Genomic DNA, 21,185 nt, shown 5'->3' with positions numbered 1-21,185 from the left:
CTGGCAGTGTCTACAACATAAAACCAGAATCCACTTCAGCAACATCAGTTCCATGGGAGACAAATGTGTTTGAAGGAGGCAGTTTTTAGGTAGTCTGGTTGAACCCAGAGATAAAAGCTATGTCTAGATCAGCAGTTTTCAGGTCAACAACAATTTATTGAGTACCTACCTTGTTCTAGATAGTTGGGAACACAACAGGGAACTGAGGTCATTATTTCTGACCTTCTAGAATTCATAATCAATTTTTAGCAGTATAACTTTAAAAAAAAAAAAAAGCTAATCAAGAAACTCAGTACTCTGACTTTTTAATGATTGCCATTCTAACTGGTGTGAGATGGTATCTCATTGTGGTTTTGATTTGCATTTCTCTGATGGCCAGTGATGATGAGCATTTTTTCATGTGTCTGTTGGCTGTATGAATGTCTTCTTTTGAGAAATGTCTGTTCATATCCTTTGCCCACTTTTTGATGGGGTTGTTTGTTTTTTTCTTGTAAATTTGAGTTCTTTGTAGGTTCTGGATATTAGCCCTTTGTCAGATGAGTAGATTGCAAAACTTTTCTCCCATTCTATAGGTTGCCTGTTCACTCTGATGGTAGTTTCTTTTGCTGTGCAGAAGCTCTTTAGTTTAATGAGATCCCATTTGTCAATTTTGGCTTTTGCTGCCGTTGCTTTTGGTGTTTTAGACATGAAGTCTTTGCCCATGCCTATGTCCTGAATGGTACTACCTAGGTTTTCCTCTAGATTTTTATGGTATTAGGTCTAACATTTAAGTCTCTAATCCATCTTGAATTAAAGTTAGAATGGCAATCATTAAAAAGTCAGGAAACAACAGGTGCTGGAGAGGATGTGGAGAAATAGGAACACTTTTACACTGTTGGTGGGATTATAAACTAGTTCAACCATTATGGAAAACAGTATGGCGATTCCTCAAGGATCTAGAACTAGANCTGCTGTTTCATAGTAATGGGGTTTAATTAACAGAAGTGAGTGAGTGATGACATGGCAAGGTCAATGCTGTTGAAAGAACTTTTATTACTCCTAATTTCCAAGAGGAGGCCCACCATCCTTCACAGGGTCACATATGAAATTCCCAGGTTTGGTCAGGAAGTAAAAAGGAACAAGGGGACAGTATGGCCCAGAGATTCTGTATTGCAGTTTCTGAGAAAAATACAAGACACCACAGGGTAAAAAGCTTAGGATGAGTTATTTTGAATAATTTTGGAGAGCTCTTGGCTATAGGGGTTGTCTCTGATACCTGGCCCTGGTGATTTAAGGCAGGGGAAATATTGGCTTGGCATGTGAAAGTTAGATAAAGAAGGTAGTTGAGGATATGAGCGTTGGCTTAGTTGTATCTGAGTCCCATTGGGCTGCTACAACAAAATACCATCAAGTGAGTACCTTATAAATAATGGAAATGCTTTTCTCATAGTTCTGGAGGCTGAGAAGTTGAAGATCAAGGAGCCAGCTGTTTAGGAGTCTAGTAAATATTTGCTCTCTGCTTCATAGATGGGGCCCTCTGGCTATATCCTCAGACAGTTGAAGGGGCAGGCCAGCTCTCTGAGGACCTCTTTTTAAGGGCACTAATCACACTCAAGATGATTCTGCCCTCATGATATAATCATCTCCCAAAGGCCCCAACTCCTAATACCATTACTTTGGTAATCAGGCTTCAATATATGAATTTTAAGAGAACATAAATATTTAGACCATAACAACTGATTTGCATATGTAAGTGGTACTGGCTGACAAGTTGTTCACTATCTCCATGAATTAGCTAGCCATGAGAAGGGTAGTTTCTCCAAGATGAGCAAGGCCCGAAGATGTCAAAATATCAAAACGTATACAAAATAAAAACTTGATGAATACATACTACCACATCACACAGTCTTCATAGCTTTCTTTTCCACTTCACCCCAACAGTTAGTTTCAATTCTCATCCATGTCTGCATCTTCAGACCCTTATTTGTAAATAAGATGCCCCATAATGATTATGATTAGTAAAACAAATTATAAAAAGAACTTGAGATTAAAAAAAAATACACACACAATAACAATGTATTTCAAATGCACCTCTGTAAACAAACAAATTACAAAATATGAAAATGTAATATGTTGGTCTAAAACCATATATATTAAATCACTGTCATATAAAACTATATTTTAGATTTAATTACAGCAATTTACATTGAAAAATTGTAGCACAGTTTTTGCTCAGAGATCAGATGGTAGCAAAAGTCTGCCTGAATGTATATATTTGTAGGTAGTCTTCTAGTTGCACCAAAACTGGGTTGCTAGTCTACCAAATTTGGACTGATTCATGAACGTAGCTCGTTTAAATTTTTTTTTTTTTTTTTTTCTGACACTACACAATAGAGTAGTGTTTCTGAAAGCATGGTTCTAAGAACAGCAGCATTGGCATCACTTGGGATCTTATTGTCAGTGCAAATTTTCAGGCCTCACCCCAAAACCCAATGGATCAGAAACTCAAGGATAGGGCCTATGAATCTGTTTTTAAAAATCTTTAGCTGATTCTAATGCATGCCAAAATTTGAACACAGCTGAAATGGGGAAAGAGAAATATAGATCGATATCTTTTTTTTATATAATAAGCAATCACAAATGAACTTTAAGCTCCTGAAAATATGTTATATAAGGGATTTGAGAAATTTGAAGTAAACTTGAAGAAGTTGAATGAACTCATCATAGGTAAAGCACTTGCAATTGAAGGGAGAAGATAGTTTGTTCAAGAACCAAGTGAAGGCTACTGTTACCAGATTCCATACGTTATTCCTCTGTAGAGTTACAAGCTACACTGTAATGGAAGAAGAAATCTTTTTGCCTGTACCTCTCTAACCGTCAACAGCTTGTGAATATTCAGAAAATATTTAGATATGTGATTTAACTTAGCATTTTGGTAAGATGTTAGAAACTTGCATAAGGTATATACTGAGGTGCTTCCTAAGGTCATGATGAAAGTGTTTTGAGAAATCTAGCTCACCTAACACCAATGGTTCAGATCATATTTCCATACAGATGTGTCCTGGCATCTGAGCACTTTGAACTTGGAATGTAGGGTAAAAGCAAAACAAACCCAAAACGGTGTTTGATATTCATACTCAAACTAAAATGTTCAATAATGTTATGAGAATTAGATGATGTAGTCATTGTTGATCAGATCTGAATCTAATAGAATCTTAGATTCTGAAGAAGTGTAGAGACATTTGGCAGAAATGATGTGAAAATGTAATGATTTTAGAAGTGATTCACAGATGTTGGTGAATAGGAATCATACTTTTACTATCTCTGGCCATCTTTGAGTGACAATATAAGAATATGTCAGAATTATTCTTTACTCTATCAATGTATCTCTGTTTCAAGAAAAATCTTCTGTGGTAGATGTGAACTGTGACTATCAAATGGGCACAATCTCCCCGGAATCTTGGACACAAAATGTGACCTTAGCATTTCTACCTGTTTATCTAAGTTCTGGATAATGTGTCTGTATGAAAGTAGGCGGTTTTTTTTAGTGCTGCCATAATAAAAGCAGAAGGCCATCATTAGTGGTGTTATATAGGATGAGATTTGAAACAAGGTATATTTTCTGAGTTCTTAAAAAGGGTAGGCCGGGCACAATGGCTCACGCCTGTAACCCCAACACTTTGGGAGGCTGAGGTGGGTGGATCACCTGCAGTCAGGAGTTCGAGACCAGCCTGATCAACATGGAGAAACCTCATCTCCACTAAAAATACAAAGTTAGCCGGGTGTGGTGATGAATGCCTGTAATCCCAGCTACTCGGGAGGCTGAGGCAGGAGAATTGCTTGAACCCAGGAGGCGGAGGTTGCAGTAAGCTGAGATATCGCCATTGCACTCCAGCCTGGGCAACAAGAGCGAAACTCCATCTCAAAAAAAAAGAAAAGAAAAAGAAAAAGTAGCATGCTAAACAAGAGTATTTGCACTGAATTGCTGATAATTAGTGATGATGACATCTGTAAGTTTGTCACTGTCTATATTAGATTAATTTAAATCCTTTTTAGGCAATAAAAATTATATGTTTGAAATCTTAGCAGGTTATATATCAACATTAGCAAACAAGATTGTACCTCTCTGCATTATATATACAAATTTCTGATTATATGTAGATTACTATTAGAAAATACCTAACATCCACTGCTCAACATGTAGATGAGTGTATATGTATTCAATAAGGATTATTTTTATACTTTGTTTTGTTTAGTTGCTAATAAAGTTTGCAAAGCTACATTCTTTCATTTATTTCTCATAGTATTATTTCTCATTAGCATATTAGCTCTTCCGTTAAATGGTGGAAACTAGACCACAGTTAAAAAGTAACTAATTCTGTACTCAAATTTAAGTTGGAGTTATTTGTTAATGTTAGGTAGCATATCTTAATTAATATGGACATTCAAATTTTGGGTATTATAAGGTGACACTCTAAAGTTTTCTGAGCTAGATGTATTCTAATTGCTGATTAATTCCTGAAACTGTGCTTCTCTTACAGTGTTTCAAGATGGTTTAGAATGATAACTTCATAAATATTGAGTAGTAAATTACTTCCTAATGAAATGGAGTGATAATTACTTTTGAATAGTGGTAGACAAGGGTCAGTAGGAGGGTATTTATTTCTTCATGGACAAATTTTGCCACTCTAGGCAGACATCAAACTAAAGTTTCTGCAGAGAGTGATGACTCATACATTTTGTGTTTTCTGATGACAGGAGTTGGCAGTTTTTTAACACTTAAAGAGGAATTACAGAGTTTACGCTTTCAGACCAAACACTTGATAATTTGGTTAAAAATTTACAAACTAAATGCACTGACCTTTGACCATTTTGGCAGAGTGGGATAAATTTGTTAAGAGTATTTTGACCAATAGAAATGCATTCATTAATGGTCCTTCATTTCAGCAATGTAAATGCTGAAATGTAGAGTTTAAAGGATATCTGTTGATTATGATAAAATAGGTAACCAAAAATATGTACATGCTTAATAAAATATGAGTGGTAAGTCTGCACTTTTAGAATTCTTGTAAAATATCTATATTTTTCCTATCATCAAAACCAATACTAATCAGAGAGCATTATTAGATTTTTTTTTTTTTTAAGTTAGAGACAGAGTCTCACTCTGTCACCAAGTCTGGAGTGTAGTGACAATCATAGCTCACTGTAATCTGGAGCTCCTGGGCTCAAGTGATTCTCCTCCCACAGCCTTCTGAGTAGCTAGGAGCCCAGGCATGCACTACCATACCTGGTTAATTTTATATGTATATATATTTTGTAGAGACAAAGTCTCTTTAGATGGCCCAGACTTGTCTTGACCTCTTGGCCTTAAAGGGTTCTCCCACCTTCACCTCCCAAAGTGCTGGAGTTACATGAGCCACTGTGTCTGGCCCTAGTAGAATTTTTTTAGACCATAACAATGTATTTGATAAACTGTAAAATAGGTTAAGAGTTAACGTGTGATGAACAGAATATGGTAGTATCAGTCATGGTTCAAGTTATGTGATCTCTGAGGATCTGAAAAATAAACTATCAGTGGAGATCAGCAGTTAAGACAAGATCAAGGATTTGAGTTCTGCTCATGAACCATGGAACTCTGAGCTAGAAGGAGCCACAAGAAACTCTCTGCTATAGGTCACTGTCAGGAGAAGCATTTATTTTTACTATTTTACAGCTGAAGTAACTAACATCCAGTTAAGCTTTAATTTGCCCAGGTACCTGTAGTTCATATACAGTAGAAGCAGTGAAAAATGAAGAGAAAGGAAAATACCTTCTAGTCAGGACCTATATTACTTAACAAATAGTGTTTCAGAATCCTGATGGTAACCATGTGGTACAGATGTCAATAATCCCTATTTTTTGAAATGAACAAAAAATGAACTAAAAGTTTAAAATAATCATTCAGCCAGTGTATTCATTTTCTGGTCTGCCACAACCACATGCCACAAACTGAGTGCCTTAAACAACATAAATTTATTTTCTCACTGTTCTTGAGGGTAAAGCCCATGATCAAGGTGTTGGTAGAGCCATATTCCCTCTGAAGGCACTAGGAAAGATTTATTTTAAGCCTCCCTCCTAGCTTCTAGTAGTTTCTTGGCTTATGACAGCATAACTCTGATCTCCACATAGTGATCTCCTGTGTGCATGTTTGTGTCCAAATGTCCTCTCCTTATAAGAAAATCAGTCATACTGCATTAGGAGCTCACCTTTTTGCAGTATGACCTCATGTTAACTAATTATATCTGTAATGACCCTATTTCCAATAAAGTCACTGGCTTAGTCTATTTATTTTGCTGTAAAAACTATGTGAGGCTGGATAATTTATAAAGAAAAGGGATTTATTTGGCTCATGATTCTGCAGACTGTGCAAAAAGCATGGCACTTGCATCTGCATGTAGTGAGAACCTCAAGCTCTTTTCACTCACAGTGGAAGATGAAGAGGAACTGATGTGTACAGACATCACATGACCAAAGAAGTAGGAGAGAGAGGGAAGGGAGATGCCATGTTCTTTTTAAAGAACCAGCTCTCATAGGAACTAATACAGTGAGAACTCACTCATGACCTTGAGGATAGCACCAAGCCATTCATGAAAGACCTGTCCCCATGACTTGAACACCACCCATCAGGTCCCACTTCCAACACTGGATACCAAATTTCACAATGAGATTTGGGAGACAAACATCCGAACAATAGCAGTCACATTCTGAGGTACTGGCAGTTAGGATTTCAACATAGGAGTTTTTGGGGAACATAGTGCAATTAGCATTTAATTGTAAATTTTTCTGGCTCCACATTTTACATTTAATGGTAGAAAGAAACATTTTGTTTTGTAAAAGGCCATTGAATGTGGTGTTTCAATTTTTCATAAATTAGAAAAGGGAGGGAAGAAAATATTGTAATGAACAATTTGTTGGAAAAAATTATGTAAGTTTTATAATATCAAATGAGGGACTTTGCTTTTTATGTTGTTGGTAGGTAGGGATAAGTTTTAGTAGGACAAGGTGATAGAGTGAGCTCTATCACACTATCATTAACTGCTAGTAATATGCAATATGGACTAAAGGAAAGAAAAAATGATTGTAAAGAAGATGAGTTTAGAGGCTATTACTAAAATATAAGCCTGAGTCTATAGGCCCCAAAAGAGGCAATATAGTAAGGATATGAACCTAAGTCAGGCAAGACCACTTTGGAAAAATGTATTTTATAAGATTTGGTCTTTAATTGCATATGAATATAGAGGAACCAGGAATGATAGAGTTTCACGCATGGACAACTAAGCAAAATGGTAATCTGCATATACAGTAAGGAGATAGTACTTTTTGTTTTAATTTTTGACTTTATTTCTGGATCTCCCCTCATTGTTTTAATACAATAAATTTATTTGCTACTTCACTTGGTCTTCATAAATAGCATTGGTTATAAATTCCTTATGAAAACCGTAAAAAGAGATTTCCTGTTGAAAAGAATATGGTGTTTTGTGCAAGTAAATCAATATGCATGAGGATAGACAAAGCTTTATCCATATCATGTATCTTGGAATAGTGTTAGAGAATTAGATTTCCACAAATACCACACTACATTCCTGTGATAAACACCTCCATTAGATCCTCATACCCACTTTGGTTCTAAGTTGAAACTATTGATTTAATGTTTCTTAAGTTACTGGAAACCTAGGATATTTTTGCTGTCTTATCTGATCATGTTGGCATTACTGTGAGCTAGTCAGCTGTCACATCATCACATCTGAAACATATTTTATCAGTCTGTTATACAGTATACAATTTACATGGTATCCATTACCAATCCTGAGCCTAGAAAATGAAGCCAAGCCTTGCATCTCATAGGAAATAATATTTTCTAAATCAATTCAGAAGATTTCAGTTCCAAAAATATTAGATATAGTTGGAGGGTTTTTATAGAAGTGAGGGATTGAAGTGAAGGATTGATTTTTTGAAGGTGGTTTTAAATAAGCATAGTTTTTTAAAAAGTGTATATATGGAAAGCTGGGAGGAATTTTTCAAAAGTCGGTAAAACCAAAAAAAGCTGGGTCATACATAGGAAAAATGTCTAAAGCTCGAGATAGATATAGGTATCATATTCTGCATATACAAGTATATTTTCATTGCTGTTCTAGATTAGTGGCTCTCAACACTGTCTGCACATTTGAATCAGTTGGGGAGCTTTTAAAAACAATACTGATGGCTGGCTCTGTTTCCAGTAAATTTGATTGGATTGGTCTGGAATACATGGGACCGAGATATCGGTATTGTTGACCTCTGTGGAAGTGAATCGATTTGCAGTCAGAGGTGAAAAGCACTCCCCTAGAGCTTTGTCAACTTTGAAATTGCTTTGTTAGAGCCATTACAGAATCCTGTTCACTGTCAGAAATTCATATATTACCGTGAATAAAAATATGAGCATTTACATATGCATTATACATAAATACCACTTTCTATAATATTTTACCCAACGTTTCTTTTCCTTGTAATGAACAGAAACTAATTGAAAAAAAAAAAAAAAAAAAAAAAACCTTGATATTTAGCTTTGTGGCACAAAGAAGCACAAAAATGATGAATATTTTCAATTTACATTCCTGTATATTTAGTCTTCATTCATTCGGTAAATTATTATTGAGTACAACTGTATGCCAGGCACTAGTGTTATTGCTGTTGTAGAGCAGCAAATAAAAGAGACAATTTTCCTTGCTTTCATGAAGCTTACATTCTAGTAGTAGAGATTTAAAATTCATTTGTCTTTTGATATTCTTTAGAGGCATTTTCTTTGTTTTCTTGGGGGTTACCTACTGATTTTTCATTTTCTGTAATGATAGAAAATTCCTTTTAAAATAAATGTTTAAATATTACTATAGATTCTTCAAAAATATGTAAAATAATTAATAATCCAGGTAATATCTTGATATGTCAAAATTATGAAAATGTTACATAAATGATTTATTAAAACATATTCTTTAGAGGCATTTAAATTTTTTTCATTTGACATATGTTTTATTTAAATTTTATGTATCAACATTAGCTACCATTCAAGTACAATCAGATGTGTCCTGCATCTTATTCTGAAACTCATCACCCTATGTACAGAACAACAAAAAGCTGGAAGACAGATAAAGGAGAAAGAAGCCAGAAGAGAATAAGCAATTAAAATATGCTTCTGTATGGAGATGGAAGTGATAAAAGCTGTCCTTGAGAATATGGAATAGAATATGGAACACAAGCCTTACTGTTCGCTTGAGAGAACATGCATATAATGATCTTTACTATTAGTTAGTATTATGTTTGAAAACATTAATATTCATCTTAAGTTGCATGTGTTAACATTATTATATATGTTAGCACACGACTGAATAAAACTTTTAGGAAAGGTAATGTTTGTATGAATACAATCTTCTGATCTTGATTGTTTGAAAATTCATAGGAATTTTCAGAGGAGATCTGGATCATTCAAAAGCAATTAAGATTAAAATTGACATTAATAAATACAAATTATAAAATAAATCATAGTTTACTCTTTTATTATGCTAAGCAATAACTCCATGATTTAAATGACATAGCTTCCTAGTAGTGAGCCATTAGAGCAATTACTTTTGATATCTAGTGACCCATTAAAACATAGCTGAAGGTTTAATAAAATACACAGGTGACTCTGAGATATTGCAATGAATATGGTCTAAATTAAGAACAATTAGGATTTAGGATTTTATTGTTTCTATATTTAGTGCTCTGAGAACCACCTTTAAACTCGTTGAGTTTTACCTACACACAGCTGAAGACTGAATTTTCTGTTGTTGTAGAGTAAGTTCTGGGAGAAAAGTGAGGATCAGTTGTGATAAAATCATTGTTGATTTGAAGCAATGTAATTTCTTGAGTTTACTAACAAGGAATCTCTCAGGAACATTTTCTTGTCTGTTTCCAAGTCCAGTAAATATTTTAAACTCACAAGGTAATATTCTTTTGTGCGGGTATAGATAATATCTATTATTAGGTAAGATGTTGTTTTTGTGCATTTTTATTTATCACATTTCTATTCATGCTAACTCAACATATTTTTACAGTTATTTTAGCAGAAATAGAATTTATTTCAGAGACCTGATTTTATCATTTTTGTTTCATTTCTTTCAGATTATTCCTTGACTTTATAAATACCTTCATCAATTTTCTAATGACCCTAAAATAATAATCAACTTTTTCAAAATTTTCTTTTCTTAGAAAAAAATGATATTAAAATATGGAAATTTGTGATAATTTGCTGTTTAAAAACTGAATAAAATGTATGGATTGCATATACTATTAGTCAATTTTGGAATGACAGTTAAATATATCAAATCTAGTCATCCATGTGTCTAAGTATCACATTACAGAGAAATATATTTTTAAACACAGAACTGTGTGAATAACAGTGTGTTTTTTTAGATGGAAATGTAGAGAAGCATTAAGTGAACCATTCCATCTTATTTTGTTGACTAGAAAGTGTTGGAGCTCTGGGGCTTGATACCTTGTCTTCTGCTTTCTTTTAGTCCTCTCTACCAGAGAGGGAGATTAGAATAGAGCACATCAAGAATCTGGAGGAGCTTCACAAAATAAAAACGTCTGTGTTCCCTACTTACAGAAAAATCAATATCTGGGGTCATTGAGGGTGTAGTTCAAACAAACTTATTTTGGAAAAGATAAATGCTCCCTCACCTTTCTCAGTAAGAATTCCTGTGAAATGGAATAGTAAGAGCCACAGAAAAGAAACAATAAGTAAATTAAGAGAAGTTCAGAGAAAGAGTTAAAAGGATTCAAAGGGGGAAAATGAGGATTTATCACTGGAAACATAGAAACATACATTCATTCCTTCACCATGCTCCCCCTCATTATGAGTCAGAAAGAGTGTTTGATGCTGGCAACACAGGGGTGAGCAAAACCAGATTGAATACCTGGTACTCATGGAGTCTCTCTTCAAGTGAGTGAGACATTCTTTACCCAAATAAATAACAAGTATAAAATTGTAATTGAAATAAACATTATCAAAGGAAGGTTTACATGGTATGAGAAACTAAGACAGGGGAATTGCCCAAGTCATGGAGATGACAGGAAGCTTCTTAGGGGAGGTGGCTCAAGTGGCCTATGTGGAAAAAACATTTCTGCTAAAAATGTTTGTCTCTATAGGTAATTTTTAGGATATAGAAAACATGTAAGCCATTGCTATTAAGAGTTAGAAAGATGTAGAATTAAAAAAAAATAATAAGTAAAACAGCTTCCCAGGATTATGAAAACACAGTACCACAAATTAAGTGGCTTAAAACACAGGAATTGATTCTATCACACTCCTTCAGGATAGAAGTCTGAAATCAAGGTGTTCACGGGTCCATGCTCTTTGAAGACTCTAGGGAAGCCTTCCATGCCTTTCTCTTAACTTCCAGCATTACAAGTACAATCTGTGGCATTCCTTGGAACACTTCAGTCTCTGGGATGCATCATCACATTTCTATTCTCTCTGTGTGCCTATGTCTCAATTTCTCTCTTCTTATAGGGCATCAATCATTTTAGATCAAGGGCCCACCCTACCACAGTACGATCTCATCTTCACTTGCTTACATCTGCAAAGACCCTATTTCCAAATCCAGTCACATTCACAGCTTCTGGATAGACATGAATTTCCAGGTGTGCTGGGGAAAGGTGACACTGTTCAACTCAATACAATGTGAAACAGAAAGTGGCTAAAATAGCAGGTCAGTATCCAGTCTGTTACCTGGGTGTCATTATAACTGAAAATAGTATTGGCTTGATGTTTGTGAAGACTTGATTCCAATCATGTATGGATTAATAAAGGGTGGCAGAGGGGTGTGAGGATTTTCCGAGAAAGTGGGAAAAAATGTCCTGGGCATGAAACCAGAAGCCACGGTTCACTTACTATTCATGTCTCCATGGCATTTCAAATCTTTAAACATTCTTAACACTTTAAATATAGCAACCAGAAATCCAAATGTATAACTGATTTTTAGTCAGCAGTAATGATTATTTTTTTGAATAATTACCTCATACACATTTATCGTATTTTCCTACCACTTAAATTTCTGAATTTTATTAGCATTGTATGTCTTGTCCCTTCTACAAATTAAACTCTTTTATTCTTTTAGGGGTCAACAAAACAGTATAATAAAATTCAAATGACCACTGAGCAATATGTAAGAGTATAGTAAAAATGAGTGGTAATAGAGACCAGTTAACTAGAATTTCTTCTATAAAGAAGAAAATCTGTGATTTCACTAATCTTAGTGTATTTCAGTTTGGAAATTCTCAAATTTTTAATTTAGAGGTATATATTATTTTTAATATATTTTTCAAAGAATTAGATTTGCAATTTATCTTGTTTACAACATATTTGTTTTATTATCTGCTTAAGTTGGTCAACTGCTCTCTTCATAGTTTCTTTGTAACAGTCATCCCTTGTCAATGGTAAGCACTATATAAAAGTTGTTTTTATAGTAACCCCATGGAAACGGAAAGATCACTGTGAATGGTGATTCTTTGCCTATTAGTGCTTCAGGGTTTAGAAGGCCATGTTTACCCTATGTTATCTCATTTATTTATTTTGGCCATTTAGAGACAGTAAAAAGGCAGAAGATATAAAATAAAAACAACTAGAAAAATAATAGCAAAAAAGATGAGAAAACATGATACCTGAGACTATAAAATTTGGTTTTTAATTGGTACTTCCCAGAAACTTTCAAGTAATTTACACAATGTAGACTAATCTACACAGCTACACCAATTGCTCAAAAACTAAAGGCATCAGGTAGATTATTATTTATTTCTCCAATGCTGTAATGGAAATAATTTCCTTAATATCATAAACCCATTTATTTGTTTTATTAGTTTAAAAAATTTAAAACTTATAGCACAAAAATCAAGCTGATCACTTTAAAGAATTCAGCCTTTTTCTCTATAAACAGGAAAACTTCTGCCAACCATTTCTCCTATTGAACAAGCACATCATTCACGTAGGGAAAGTTGTTTGGGTTTGCTTTTCTGCTCTTTTGTGTTGATGAATTGCAGGTTTTTCAGACCCCATATTTTCATCACATAATTTTCTGACCTCAATTATACTTCTCAGAATACTACAGGTAATGAGTAATGGAATTGTTCATAATGCTTTTAAAGTTACTTTTAAATAATGAGATAAAAATATATTATAGAATTTTCTACCAGAACATCTTGCATTTATCAAGGTTAGATATCAATTGGAATTTCTTAAATCTATGCCTTAAACCTTAACCTTTGAATTGCTTTTATGCTATTACCAAAAAAAAAAAAAAAAAAAAAAAAAAAAAAAAAAAAAAAAAAAAAAAAGACAATGAAATTATAGAAATTCAATGATTTGTTTCAAGAACGAATAACACACTCCCTCTGGATTGGGTAAGTAATCCAGACAAGAGACAGTAATGTATGATTATTAGTAATGTATAAAAAATAATGAACTGGAGACAGTTTCACTTACTCTGTGTCTAAGGATAAGGAGAGTCAGAAAAATTGGGAAGGAAGAGGAACACAGATAATGGAGTTGTTTCTCACACCAGGGTACATAGCAAGTAATTTTCTTCAAGTTAAGATCTACTGAATTTTAAGAAAGCTAGATGTTATATTATAGATTAAAGTAGGATTTGCCAACAGACTTAAGTTGTATACAAATACAACATGGCAAATCTTTCTTTAATCTACTAATTCAATTTACCTATAGTTCCACTATTTTTCTAAAAATGTACTGAATTGACCCGGCGTGGTGGTTCACGCCTGTAATCCCAGCACTTTGGGAGGATGAGGCGAGCAGATCATGAGGTCAGGAGATCGAGACCATCCTGGCTAACACGGTGGAAACCCGTCTCTACTAAAAATAGAAAAATTAGCCGGGTGCGGTGGCGGGCGCATGTACTTCCGGCTACTCAGGAGGCTGAGGCAGGAGAATGGCGTGAACCCGGAAAGTAGAAAAATTAGCCGGGTGCGGTGGCGGGCTCATGTAGTTCCAGCTACTCCGGAGGCTGAGGTGGGAGAATGGCGTGAACCCGGGAAGCCGAGCTTGCAGTGAGCCGAGATCGCGCCACTGCACTCCAGCCTGGGCGACAGGACTCCGTCTCAAAAAAAAAAAAAAAAAAAAAAGACTGAATTAAAGTCAGGTCACATTGAATGCTTTCAGAGTTGCCTACTTGAGCACTGCTGCTCCTACTTCTTGAGTTGTATTCCTACCAAATACCCACCTTATTGAAAACCAGCAGAGCCTTGATAATTTTCTTTTATTTCAACCGTTTTGGGGGTTCAAGTGGTTTTTGGTTACATGGTTAAGTTCTTTTGTGGTGACATCTGAGATTTTAGTGCACCAGTCACCCAATAAGTGCACACTGTACCCAATATGTAGTCTTTATCCCTCAACACCCTCCCAACTTTGCCCCCCAAGTCCCCAAATTTTATTATGTTATTCTTATGCCTTTGTGTCCTCATAGCTTAGCTTCCACTTGTGAGAACATACAATATTTGGCTTTCCATTCCTAAGTTGCTTAGAATAATGGCCTCCAGCTCCATCCAAGCTGCTGAAAAAGACAGTTTGCTCCTTTTTACGGCTGAGTAGTATTCCAAGGTGTATACACACACACACACACACACACACACACACACATATTATCTACTCGGTCCATGGACACTTAGATTGGTTTCATAGCTTTGCAACTGAGAATTGTGCAGCTATAAACATGTGTGTGCATGTGTCTTTTTCATATAATGACTTCTTTTCGTTTGGATAGATATATAGTAGTGGGATTGCTGGATTGGTAGTTCTACTTTTAGTTCTTTAAGAAATCTCCATGCTGTTTTCCATCAGTGGTGCTAATTTACATTCCCGCCAGCAGTGTAAAAGTGTTCCCTTTCATTACATCCATGCCAACATCTATTGTTTTTTTGACTTTTTAATTATGAGCCTTCATTATTAAAAGAGTTCATTCCAAGGTGTTTTTTATTTATTGTTTTGATTTGTGCCCTCAAGCATTAATGGCAGACAGATAAAGATTGCAAATCCTTAAAGAAGAAGACAAATGGATATTAAAACAGCAAAAAGAGAAAATGCTAAATTGTGAAGAAGGTTAAAAGACAAGAGAGGGGGCAGGCACGGTCGCTCATGCCTGTAATCCTAGCATTTTGGGAGGCCAAGGCGGGTGGATCACCTGAGATCAGGAGTTCAAGACCAGCCTGGCCAACATGGTGAAACTCTGTCTCTACTAGAAATACAAAAATTAGCCAGGTGTGGTGGTGGTCACCTATAATTCCAGTTACTCAGGAGGCTGAGGCAGGAGAATCGCTTGAACCTGGGGAAGCAGAGGTTGTAGTGAGCTGAGATTGTTCCACTTTACTCCAGCCTGGGTGAAAGAGCGAAACTCTGTCTCAAAAAAACAAAAACCAGCAAACAGGCCGGGCGCGGTGGCTCACGCCTGTAATCCCAGCACTTTGGGAGGCCGAGACGGGCGGATCACGAGGTCAGGAGATCGAGACCATCCTGGCTAACACGGTGAAACCCCGTCTCTACTAAAAAATACAAAGAACTAGCTGGGCGAGGTGGCAGGCGCCTGTAGTCCCAGCTACTCCGGAGGCTGAGGCAGGAGAATGGCATGAACCCGGGAGGCGGAGCTTGCAGTGAGCCGAGATCGTGCCACTGCACTCCAGCCTGGGCCACAGAGTGAGACTCCGTCTCAAAAAAAAAAAACCAAAAAAAGAAAAACAAAAAAAAATAGCAAACAACAGCAACAACAACAACATGAGGGTGATATAAATGTAAACCAAAGAAGAAATAAAAGAGTAAACAAAAAAGATGGTGAAGTTTGGTGACAACATGGACAGTTTATTTAATCATGTTTCCTTAGATTAAGATTTCCTTCATGTTTTTTACTGTTACATCATTAAAGTTCCAGTCAATGAGAATGACATTATCCTGACACTTCTTTTATTGTTATTTCTAATCTTCTACAAAAGTGAATAGATATCTGGACATTGCAAATTACTTAATTTATTTTCTATAATAATAATAGCTAACATTTATTTAGCACTACCTCTATGTTAGGCATCACGCTTTGTGCATTATATGAGTTCATTTGATCCTCACAACAATCTACAAGAACGTCCTATTATAATCTCATTTTACCATTGGGGAATCTGAGGCAGCCAAACATTGTGACCTATTCACTGGAAACTCATATTCCCATCACACCAAACACATACAGATATTGGTTTTATTGTAAACCTCAAATTTCAGAGAACACATTATTTTAGATTTTATTTGTCTTCTGGGCCAAACACTTCTTAAACTCAAGTTCAAGAAGAGAAAAGACTCCCTCAAGGGTCTGCAGTAGATAGACTGACGGAAAATAAATCCTGAAGCTTAATTTAAGTTTTCTGATCTGCAGTTCATTGCCCTCCATCACTAAATTTTGGGGCAGGTCAGTAGAACCTTAATCAAACCCTTGATACATTTTAAATTCATGTTCAAATCCATACAACCATTGCATATTTTCAGCTTTCAAATTTTCACATGAATCCTGGAAGTAATCTGCATGTTGAGTCAGATTCTTTTATAGTACCTTAAAGTGAGCCATTGTTTCAGCACATAGGAAACTCATCTTAGGCCAAAATTTTTCCCATTTCTGACAGCACAAATCTATATTTTTAAGAATGACTTGCTCCATTCCAAGCAAAACCTATATTTTAATCTATTTACATATGTAGGTCATGGCTAAAACCCAGTTTATAGTAGTATCATTAAATTGTACCTGCTTCTGTTAGCAGTAGTGAAGAATAATCATCTATTAGAAGAATTAAAACTATTTATCAACCTTAAAAATATTGAAATTTTATCAGAAAATCTCATATCTGTAGCATTATCCTGGCTGAGAAATATAAAGATGTTATGATGACTGTGAAAGACTAAAACATGCAATTAAAATTTTAAAAATAAAAATGTAAACACAATTGTTATTGATACATTTATTACTGGTTTTCAAGTATTTAGGTGGCGCTGTTAATATTTCTTTATTTAGAAGGGGAACAAAATAACATTGTTAATAATGCATCTGCTCTATTTTGTATCTAGGAATTTAACATAAATGTAAAATATTTTTCCCCAGTCCATTGGTCTCGCATTATAAAAGTTTTCCAAAATTAAGTTTACTTTTTTAACATTTAAAAGCAGGCTAATGACAGCAGCTAGTAGGGGGAAAATTATATGTTTAAAAGGTGAATTTTTTTAGTTTCGTCTATAAATATTTATTTTTAGAATTGTCTTTCTATAATGTGCATGCTTTTCTTAATAAATCTTGGCATTGGCCTTGACATTTATTAGATTTATTTGAATTGTATTACATTTTGTGTACTCCAATTTACTGAAGAAAGCATATCTCTTACAGTGCTTTTCATAAATGCATCAGTTATTCATAGACTAAATCCTTAATTAGTGCCACTGACCACATTATTCTCCGATATTAAAACAGTATGGTACCTTTATCAAAATAGCAAAGAATTTAATTGAGGGTAAGATTTGTTTGTGGAATGCTAAATACAGTTGGAAGTCCTGAATTGTACCTGATAAGTAGTTGCAGTAGCATTGGCTAATTAACTACTGAAAGTGCATATGTAATGTTAACTGAGACTGTTCAAACTTTGGACACAGACATTTTTCAATATTAAAATTATTAGACTTTATATATATTTATAAACATACAGATGAACATATATATAAAAGTTTTGCTTTGTGGGTTTTATTAGACTTTGCAGGCAGATACAAAAATACTTTCTCACTCCAAATGCAGAACTTCTAGTTTTAGACTTAATTACCTTTTCTTGGTGTGCCAAATAGGTATATTTGAAAAAAAAAGTAATAATAGTAAATTAGCTTTTAACTAAGAAATCAGAAGGATCTAGTGTCTATTAAAAGAAATGTAAATTACTTCTCCAGTTCACTGATCTGCCTTAAATCTAAAATGTAAACAAACTTCAGCTTGTAGCTCAGTTCAATTTAGCATTCATTTATTGACCACCTCTTATGAACCAGGTTCTTTGTTAGGCTCTGGAGACAAAAAGATAAATAAGACGTGATTCTTGTCCTTGAGGAGCATTCAGTTCATCAAAGAAAGACCGATCAATAATTGCATAATGTCAACACAGTGTGGTACTGCAATAGAAGTATATGCAAGTCTGTGCTCAGCCCAAATATACCATATGATTCTTTTTGAAGCTTTGCTAATATTCCATAGAGCAGGGGTTGGCAACCTTTTCTGTAAAGGGCCAGATAGTAAATATTTTCAAGTTTTTTGGCATACAATTTCTGTCACGAGTACTCACCTCTTTCATTGTGGTTCAAGAGTAGCCATGCATGATAAATAAAAGAATTAGCATGGTGAATCCATACTAACCTACAGTGTATGGCAACCAAATAATTGGTGCCTGCTACTAGGACTGGACCTTTACCCTATTTACCCTTTCCATCACACATACTTTATTCTTTCTTCCCTACTCTCTTTTTTCATCTCATTCTTTTTTCTTTCCTATGCTGATTTGAAGCTGGAATCCATAGTCTTAATTAGTCATGTTTAAAGTACTAAAATCAGATTTCAGTCACTTACTTTATAAGAACTGTGCATCAATAATAATAGCTACCATTTAAAAACGTTTTTGTATGCAGAGCATGGTCAAGTATATTATAACTCACTTAATCCTTAAAACTACCATGAGAGGTAAATATTATTTTCATTTTACATGTATAGAAAGTTGACCTTAGAGAGGGCAAGTGGTTTGTTGAAGACTGCACAGCTGGCAGAAGACAAGAAGCAATATGTTAATTGTACTATATCACAGAAATTACCTTTAAAACACTGCAGCATGCGCAGAAAACTCGAGTCTCATTCATGGGATCAATAGCTAGGGTGGCCAATTAACCTGTCCTGGTTTGTTTGGAAGTGAGGGGTTTCCAAGACAGGAGACTTTCAGTGCTAAAATGAGGAAGGTTCCAGGCCAACCAGGACAATTTGGTCACTATGTCAGTAGCCCCCCAGCTCGTTGATTCCAGTGTTTTTCACATTTGAATGTTCATAAGAATTACTTGCAGATCTTGTGAGCAAAATCCTGATTCAGACTCTGATTCAGTAGGTCTATATGGAGCCTGAGAATCAGTCTTTCTGACAAACTCTTAGGTAATGCTAATGCTGCTCATCTGTTTACATTTTGAATAGCAAAGTATCCTTGCCCAATCTTGGGGCTCACTCCAGATCGCATGAATCAGAATCTGCATTTTAACATAATTTCCCAGGTGATTCACACATTCATGTTTAAAGAGCTCTATTCTGTTCTGCTACTGATTGGTGTACAGTAATCTTCATTTGGGCGTGTTTTTCTTGGTTTAAATGGGCTTTCCTAATATGGAGATAAAGCTGAATAACTCCTTTTGCCAATCTGAGTTATTTCATTCTTCTGGGAGTCCAGATAACTCTTTTCTTGAACATTTACTTATCTGTTCATTCCTTATTTTTCCTAATCCCCTGGAACTTTCTTGAACTCCATTATGTAAGCTCAGTCTCGGGTGTTCATTTCAGTGCCTATTATTCTGCAAAAGAAAATTATTCCACGTGAAAAAAATCAGATGCTCAGTAATTTATTTTCAACTGTAAATTTGTTCATCAGAACATAGTACAGGTTGAGCATCCTAAGCTGAAAACCCAAAATCCAAAACTTTTTGAGTGCCAAGGTGATTCTACAAGTGGAAAATTACACACCTGCCCTCATGTATTATGTTACAGTCAAAACACATGCCTACAACATAGTTTCTTCAGTGGGTCGCTAAGAAAAAAATAGACTCTTCCAGTCTCCTTCAGCTACAAAGTATCTTTTCTGTGCACACTTAAATTTCCTTATGCAATCATGCCCAAAATAGGTAATAAAATGGCATGTGTGCAGGCCAGATGCACTAAGGGCAGGTTTCCTATGATGCCCCATGTGGAACCAAGACCTATGTGCATTGCCCATTACCCACTGTTTAGGTAATTTTTGTTGTTGTTGTTGTCATTTTTGCTTATTCCCTGCTCTGTGTGTAAAGATACTGTTCAAAATGTCACAAAGACCTGCCGATACCCCTATGGGCAACAGTGACAAGGAAAAGAAGCAGCATTTATTTCATATATAGCACAGAAAGTCAGAAACTGGACAGTGATGGTGCAAGTGAGAAACATCTTATGGAAGATTATATTGTTTGAATGACCACTGTATGTGACCTAAAAAGCAGAAGGATGAGCTGTTGAAGTTCCATAATAAAAGTGATGAAGATAAGTTAATGAAAAATAGAAAAACACTCCTTAAAGCTAAAAATAAAGATCTCTATTGTGTATTGAAAGAGCAAATCCATCACCGTTGCAGTGAACACATGCCACTTAATGGTATGCTGGTCATGAAACAAGCAAATATCTCTCACAATGAGCTGAAAATTGAAGGGAACTGTGAATATTCAACAGGCTGGTTGCAGAAATTTAAGAAAAGACACAGCTTAAATATTTAAAGATTTGTTTTAATAAAGGACCTGCTGATCATAAAGCAGCAGAGAAATTCATTGACAAGTTTGCCAGGGTCATCACTGATGAAAATGTGATGCAAGAACTTGTCTATAATGCTAAAGAAACATCGCTGTTTTGGTATTATTGCCGTGGAAAGACACAAACTACAGCTGATGAAACAGTTCCCTACAGAAATTAAGGATGCCAAGGACAGAATAACTGTGCTGGGATGTGCTAATGCAGCAGGCATGCATAAGTATAAACTTGCATGATAGGCAAAACCTTGCATCCTCACTCTTTCATGGAGTGAATGTTTTATGAGTCTACTGCTATGCTCACAAAATGCAAAGATCACAAGGGACGTCTTTTCTGATTAGTTTCACAAACATCTGTATTAGTGGCCAGTGCTCACCATAGAGAAGCTGTACTGGATGATATCTGCAAGACTTTTTTTTATCTCTTGACACTTTTCTGCTCAGTCTCCAGCTGAAATTCTCATTAAAAATTGTTTATGCCATGTACTTCCCTCCAAATGTGACTTCATTAATTCAACCATGTGTCCAGGGTATATTTAGAGCAGTAAGAGTAGATATAGGC

General features: G+C 35.3%; 1 protein-coding gene across 1 annotated transcript in view; it reads left to right on the top strand.

Annotated features, from left to right (window-relative positions):
- Window positions 1-21,185, top strand: part of NAALADL2 (N-acetylated alpha-linked acidic dipeptidase like 2) — a 971,471-nt gene that overhangs the window by 125,016 nt on the left and 825,270 nt on the right. The gene's annotated exons all lie outside the window — the stretch shown is intronic.

Source organism: Theropithecus gelada, chromosome 2 (assembly GCF_003255815.1).
Source record: "Theropithecus gelada isolate Dixy chromosome 2, Tgel_1.0, whole genome shotgun sequence".
NCBI lineage: Eukaryota > Metazoa > Chordata > Mammalia > Primates > Cercopithecidae > Theropithecus > Theropithecus gelada.
This window is presented reverse-complemented; position numbering and strand designations above follow the sequence as displayed.